Source organism: Poromitra crassiceps, assembly GCF_964638095.1.
Source record: "Poromitra crassiceps genome assembly, chromosome: 22".
NCBI lineage: Eukaryota > Metazoa > Chordata > Actinopteri > Beryciformes > Melamphaidae > Poromitra > Poromitra crassiceps.
In genome coordinates this window covers 13,531,455-13,537,454 of record NC_139647.1, presented here as the reverse complement: position 1 = coordinate 13,537,454, position 6,000 = coordinate 13,531,455, and the positions used below count along the sequence as shown (strand labels likewise).

Here is a 6,000-nt window from a genome sequence, read left to right as displayed (position 1 = left end):
ATATTTCCATGTGTAATAAATAAAGCAATCTAAATGGCTAAATGTCTGTTATTCATACTGTAAATCAGTCTTCCACGAAATAAAATAGTCCCTCCCACTATTCCACCACCCTCCGTTTTAAAGCCGACTCAAACGTTAACTTTATCACAGGAATGCGGGTTTAACGATGTTTTGCGTTCTACATTAAATGAAGACATTACCGTTTGGCAGCTTGCTTTATTTTGTATGATAGATACGTATTGGCCAAGTATATTAACATTTAAGAGCGATCGAGTTTCAGGAAGTAACACAGAGCAGCGGGGGCTGTATGTGGTGACATGCAGAGAGAACTCTCTGCGTTAACGTCTGCGGGTCTTATAAGACGTAAATGGCGCGAGGCAGGAGTAGAGTGAAAACTATCTGCTTTCAGTATGTTGGAGTCCAGGTATGTTTTGTACAAGGACGTCTCTCAGTGTGTTGCTGTTAACTGCCCATTGCGTTGTTTTCTTTTTGTTGATCTCGTCTTTTTCCTCTTTGACTTGATTTGTGCATAGCGGGTGGACCCCTTGATTTGTATCAGTGATAAGAGGCAGCGCGCGCTCTCCCAGAGCGCCTGGCTGCTGGTTGCTGCAAGTTGTAAACAGGAGGTTTGACAGTTGACAGCTGAGAGCCCGGTTTCTGTCAGCTGACCAGAACAGAGCCGGCTTCTCTCAGGAGAGGGAATCTCCGAAACGAAAATTCTCTCTCTCTCTCTCTCTCTCTCTCTCTCTCTCTCTCTCTCTCTCTCTCTCTCTGTGTCAAAGGCCGGGCTCGTGCACGAGCGAGGGAAATCTCCTCTTTCTCGCCGAGAAGAGCCTGATGACGCGAGGTTAAAAAATCTCCGAAACGAAAATCAAAATTGTAAATAAGAGTTATTTTTGATAAACTGAGCACACAGGGGTGATTTAAATACTTACTTTGACCGACTCAATTTTTTTCTCAAGTTCCAAAATTGTCATATTAACCCTTAATGGGGGTATAGAGCTCAAACTGCTCTCCTGATAACACTGATGAAACTATGGCGCATTGATATGAACGGTGAACAGACCATTTAGCTAGGTGTCCATTATCACTGTACAATATCACTTTTTAATGGACACCTTGCAGCCAATCAGAATCGAGTATTCACCCAGACCATGGTATAAATATATATATATATATATATATATATATATATATATATATATATATATATATATGTGTAACTTTGCTTTCGATAGCCCGACACCCATTTTAAAGAAGAAATGCAAAGTGAAGTGATATACAAGAAAGTGGTGGTTTCCTTTTAGTCCGGTGCTCCATTGACTCAACGAGCTTTGGCGCCGCATTTCAAAGTGCTTTAGAGGTGCTGAAACGTTATTGTCTTTGAATGATCCAATAGAATGTGTACCAGGAATGGATATAATGTAGTGTACCAGGAATGGCTTTTTAAGAGCTTTAAATGAAGTAGGCTACAACTGCACTTAATCTTAACAGCAAAACAACATTTCGATTCGAACACCAAACGATTTTCGTTGAGGAAGTTCAACATATCCACATGTTCTCTGGGGTGGTCTGTTGACCATGAGGCCTGCAGTGGAGAACACCTGCTCAGAGGGCGTGTCCTGTGGATGACCAGATAGGATGGCGAGCCTCTGGAATCTTCTCTCATGTTCTTTCCACAAGTGGTGGGAATTGTTTCCAAGAGACGGGGAGATGTGCCTCAAGTACAGTTCCGCCTCGCTCTCCGCCTTCCCTCCGCATGAGTCGAGTTGTGGGCGTTCCAGAAGCAGCATCATGGCACTGCCAGCGCCATGATGGAGGCAGAAGAAGCTGCGGTCTCAAGGCCACCGATTGGATGCCAAGTCCACGGAGCCTGCCAATTCCAACAGCTGTGTGTTTGCGGTCAACCTCTCAACAGGAGGAAGAAATCGCAGATGCTTGTGGCGAGGGTCCAACATCGATGCGATCAGAGGTGGCAGGGGCATCCATTTTTCAGCGTCCACCTATAAAGTACATAAGATATTAAGATTTAATAAGATTTAGATTGTTTCATATACTGTATATATCGTTTCAATACCATTAATGGGCTACCCGCTTGCATTTTCTGAGGGACTCCCAATTCCCAAACTTTAGCCTTGAACTCTGACACCCTCCTGCTGTTATCCTCTGCACAGTGGAAGTGTTTCTCTAGGAGGCTGAAGGTGATGGTTATACAGTAGGTGTTTCAGAAGCATATGTCTTTTTCGGCCCACATCACAATGGTATACATTATGTAGCAGCACACATCAGAGTTGCAAAGACAGGCAAGATCTCTGTCATACTTTGCCAGTAGTCATCCTGGAGCCCAAGGGTCCTCCTGGTGTCTTGGAGTTTTGTGATGGTCCGGTCAGACAGAAGGCCTGTGACTGCCCCTCTGTGCTCCACCAACCTCTCGAACATGTCACAGACTGCCACAATGTCTTTGGCATCATCGTGGACAAAGCCGGAGCCGTTCGAGGCCCAATGTCTCCATTGCCAGCTAAAAAATACAAATTGAAAAATGAAATTGTATGTGATCAGTGAAACTGCATGTTGACATTGAATCTGAGTGAATTTGCATTTACAGTTCCTCAATATTCAATTTCAATTGAGTTGAAAAACAGAATTACTTTTATGCATTTTAATCATGTTTCTGTAATAGACATTTGCAAACTCTACTCAGTTCAATGTTTGTTTATGTTTGTTTCTAAGTGATTAATATGTTTCTCCGCAAACGCGGCGATGTTTTGCGAGACACCGGTTCTGCATGAGCGTCACTGCCCCCAGAAAGCAGGCCCGCCCACAACACTCATGATTGGTTCTCCGATGCAAGGCTTCCAACAGCACCACCTAACGTTATGAAAAGATTGAAATAGTAATATTCTCAGTCTTACAGTAGTGAAACAGATTAAGACTGAGGGCTGAGTCTAGTGTTTACCCTGTCTCTTAGACAAAACATGTCTGCTGTGAAAAAGTTCCATAGTAGGTGGCAGACAACCCCTGGCTTCGCTCTGGCTGCTCTGGCTCAAAAAACATGGTGGCGATCATAAACCCAATCTCTTGGCTTCAAAACCGCCTTTCAGAAACCTGTGGATGATGTCACGATCACTACAGCTTTAACAGTCTATCGTTAAACTATAGCTGTAACGCTCCACTGGCTGTCCCCCATGGTCGATAAAGTCAAAGTGGAGAGACTGTCTATGGATATTTCAACTTCCACCTGGTATTTTTGGAGAGGGATCGAACATTTATAACATGCAGTATTATGACTGAACATTAGATTGTAAATTCTTTACATTACTCATTGCTGTAAAAAGTAATACTACAGTATCAATCTAATGCATTTTTATTCACAGTCAGTTTGGGCAGACGCAGACCTCTTCTTCCTCCTTTCAGTGGTACCGACAATATGAGTTAATTTTGTGGCAAATTGTTTTTTTTTTGTATATTTGAGGTGAGCACATGTTTAATGTAACCTCACGCTAGCTGACAAAAGATGCAGTAACATTCAAAATGTATGCAGCCCCTGGGGGCTAAAAGAAATATGGAAAAATAAATGAACTCTATTTAGCCAATGAACTGTACCAAAACTGGGTACAGTTAATAGCAATTTGATGAACGGTGGAACAGAATATAAATCGGACGGCGCACGGCCACCGTTAAATTGCCCTGTGCTCTTGAGTTCCATCCCTGCCCCCCTTTCCTCTTTATAGACTCCTCCACTTCCATGCTTCCTTCCTACACCTTCACATATTCATTAGAGACGCCCTTTCAGAAAAAAGGAGCCTTTCCTCTCTCAGTACAGCGGGGCGGGCGGGGGTCAGAGGTCAAGTCTGACTTGCCACAGCCTCATTCCTGACCCCCTGCGCCTGCCATTCCCCCGACATCCCCGTCCAGCGGCGTCCACGACCCCAGGGCTGACAGAAACAACAGCAAGCTCTGGATTTCAATAACACCCGGGCCAAATGATAACCATGTAAACTGGAGAGGAGAGGGAAAAGGCCAAGAGAAAGAAGGTTTTTGTTTCAAGGTGTGTGTGTGTGTGTGTGTGTGTGTGTGTGTGTGTGTGTGTGTGCGCGTGTGTGTAGGTGTGCGTTTGTGCGTGTGTGTAGGTGTGCATGTGTTTATGTGTGAGTGTGCGTGCGTGTGTTTAGGTGTGTGTGTGCATGCGTGTGTGCATGTGTGTAGGTGTGCGCGTGCGTGTGTTTGTCTCCACAGTAAAGGTGGCATGTTCCATTACCCGGCCATGATTTAGCTCTCTCTCAGGTAATAGTCGGCCCTGGAGAGGTCAGCAGAGGGCCAGAGCAGGAGAGAGAGAGAGGGAGGGAGAGAGAGTTGGGGAGAGAGAGAGAGAGAGAGGAAAGGCAAGAGAGGCAAGCACCAACATTGGGTGAAAAGAGCAGGACAAAAAAGGAGGAGAAGAGAAAAAGTTGTGCAGGCATTATGCGGTGCCAGCAAGAACAGAGTTGTGTGTGTGTGTGTGTGTGTGTGTGTGTGTGTGTGTGGGGCGGGGAGGTTCTGTGACAGCGACAGGCCAGGCTGGCTCTGCCGTCACTCCAGGACCCTGAGTAGCGCACGGCCACCTGTCCACTCCTATCAGCACCGCCTCTGTCCCTCTGTCTGGCCTACGCAAGCAGGAGGGAGCGTGACCAGAGAACGAGGGGGAGAGAGAGATACAGAGAGAAGAGAGAACGAGGGGAAAAGAGAGAGAGAGAAGAGAGAACGAAGGGGGGAGAGAGAGAGAGCGAGATACAGAGAGAAGAGAGAACGAGGGGGAGAGAGAGAGAGATACAGAGAGAAGAGAGAACGAGGGGGAGAGAGAGAGATACAGAGAGAAGAGAGAACGAGGGGGAGAGAGAGAGAGATACAGAGAGAAGAGAGAACGAGGGGGAGAGAGAGAGAGATACAGAGAGAAGAGAGAACGAGGGGGAGAGAGAGAGAGATACAGAGAGAAGAGAGGATGAGGGGAAGAGATAGAGATACAGAGAGAAGAGAGATACAGAGAGAAGAGAGAACGAGGGGGAGAGAGAGAGAGATACAGAGAGAAGAGAGAATCTCGAACCCGGGTCCAAACATCCGATCGTCCTCCTCCTGTAGGCCACTGGTACTGGCCTACAGGGCAGTACACCAGTCAGCTCCCCTGTGCCTGCAATCTATGGTCAGGTTCCAAACCTCTCACCGCTCCCTTCGCTCCTCCACCAGTGCAGGTCGCCTCGCCCCTCCTTCGTACGGGCGCTCAAAAGTCGCTCATCCCGATCTCGACTCTTCTCGTCCCTGGCACCCCAATGGTGGAACGAGCTTCCACCTTTGGTCAGGACTGCTGAATCACTGCCGATCTTTCGGAAAAGACTAAAGACTCACCTTTTCAGGCTCCATCTGGGCCCTTCTTGATCTAACTTCTTTCTCTCTCTTTCTATTAAAAAAAAAAAAAAATCCTAAACTAAACCTCTGTTCCTTCAGGATTTGTAGTTGTCATAGACTGTGCTCCATAGTTGATTGCTCTATTGCTGACAAAAAGTGTGTTATTGTAAGTCGCTTTGGATAAAAGCGTCTGCCAAATGACGTAATGTAAATGTAAATGTAGGAGGGGAAAAGAGAGAGAGAGAAGAGAGAAGGAGGGGAAGAGAGAGAGAGAAGAGAGAAGAGAGAACGAGGGGAAGAGAGAGAGAGATACAGAGAGAAGAGAGGAGGGGAAGAGAGAGAGAGAAGAGAGGACGAGGGGAAGAGAGAGAGAGATACAGAGAGAAGAGAGGAGGGGAAGAGAGAGAGAGAAGAGAGGACGAGGGGAAGAGAGAGAGGGAGAGAGAGAAGAGAGAAGGAGGGGAAAAGAGAGAGGAGAGAGAGAAGGAGGGGAAGAGAGAGAGAGATAGAGAAGGGGGAGGCGCGAGAATGTGACAGGGTGGAATGGAAAAGAGAGAGTGAGAGAGCAAAGAGCTCTCCTCGGTGATGGGGAAAGGGAACGGAGTGACGGCGTGTGGATTT

General features: G+C 46.5%; 1 protein-coding gene across 1 annotated transcript in view; it reads left to right on the top strand.

Annotated features, from left to right (window-relative positions):
* Positions 1–6,000, top strand: part of cdh23 (cadherin-related 23) — a gene marked incomplete at its 5' end in the record, with an annotated part of 241,806 nt that overhangs the window by 42,095 nt on the left and 193,711 nt on the right.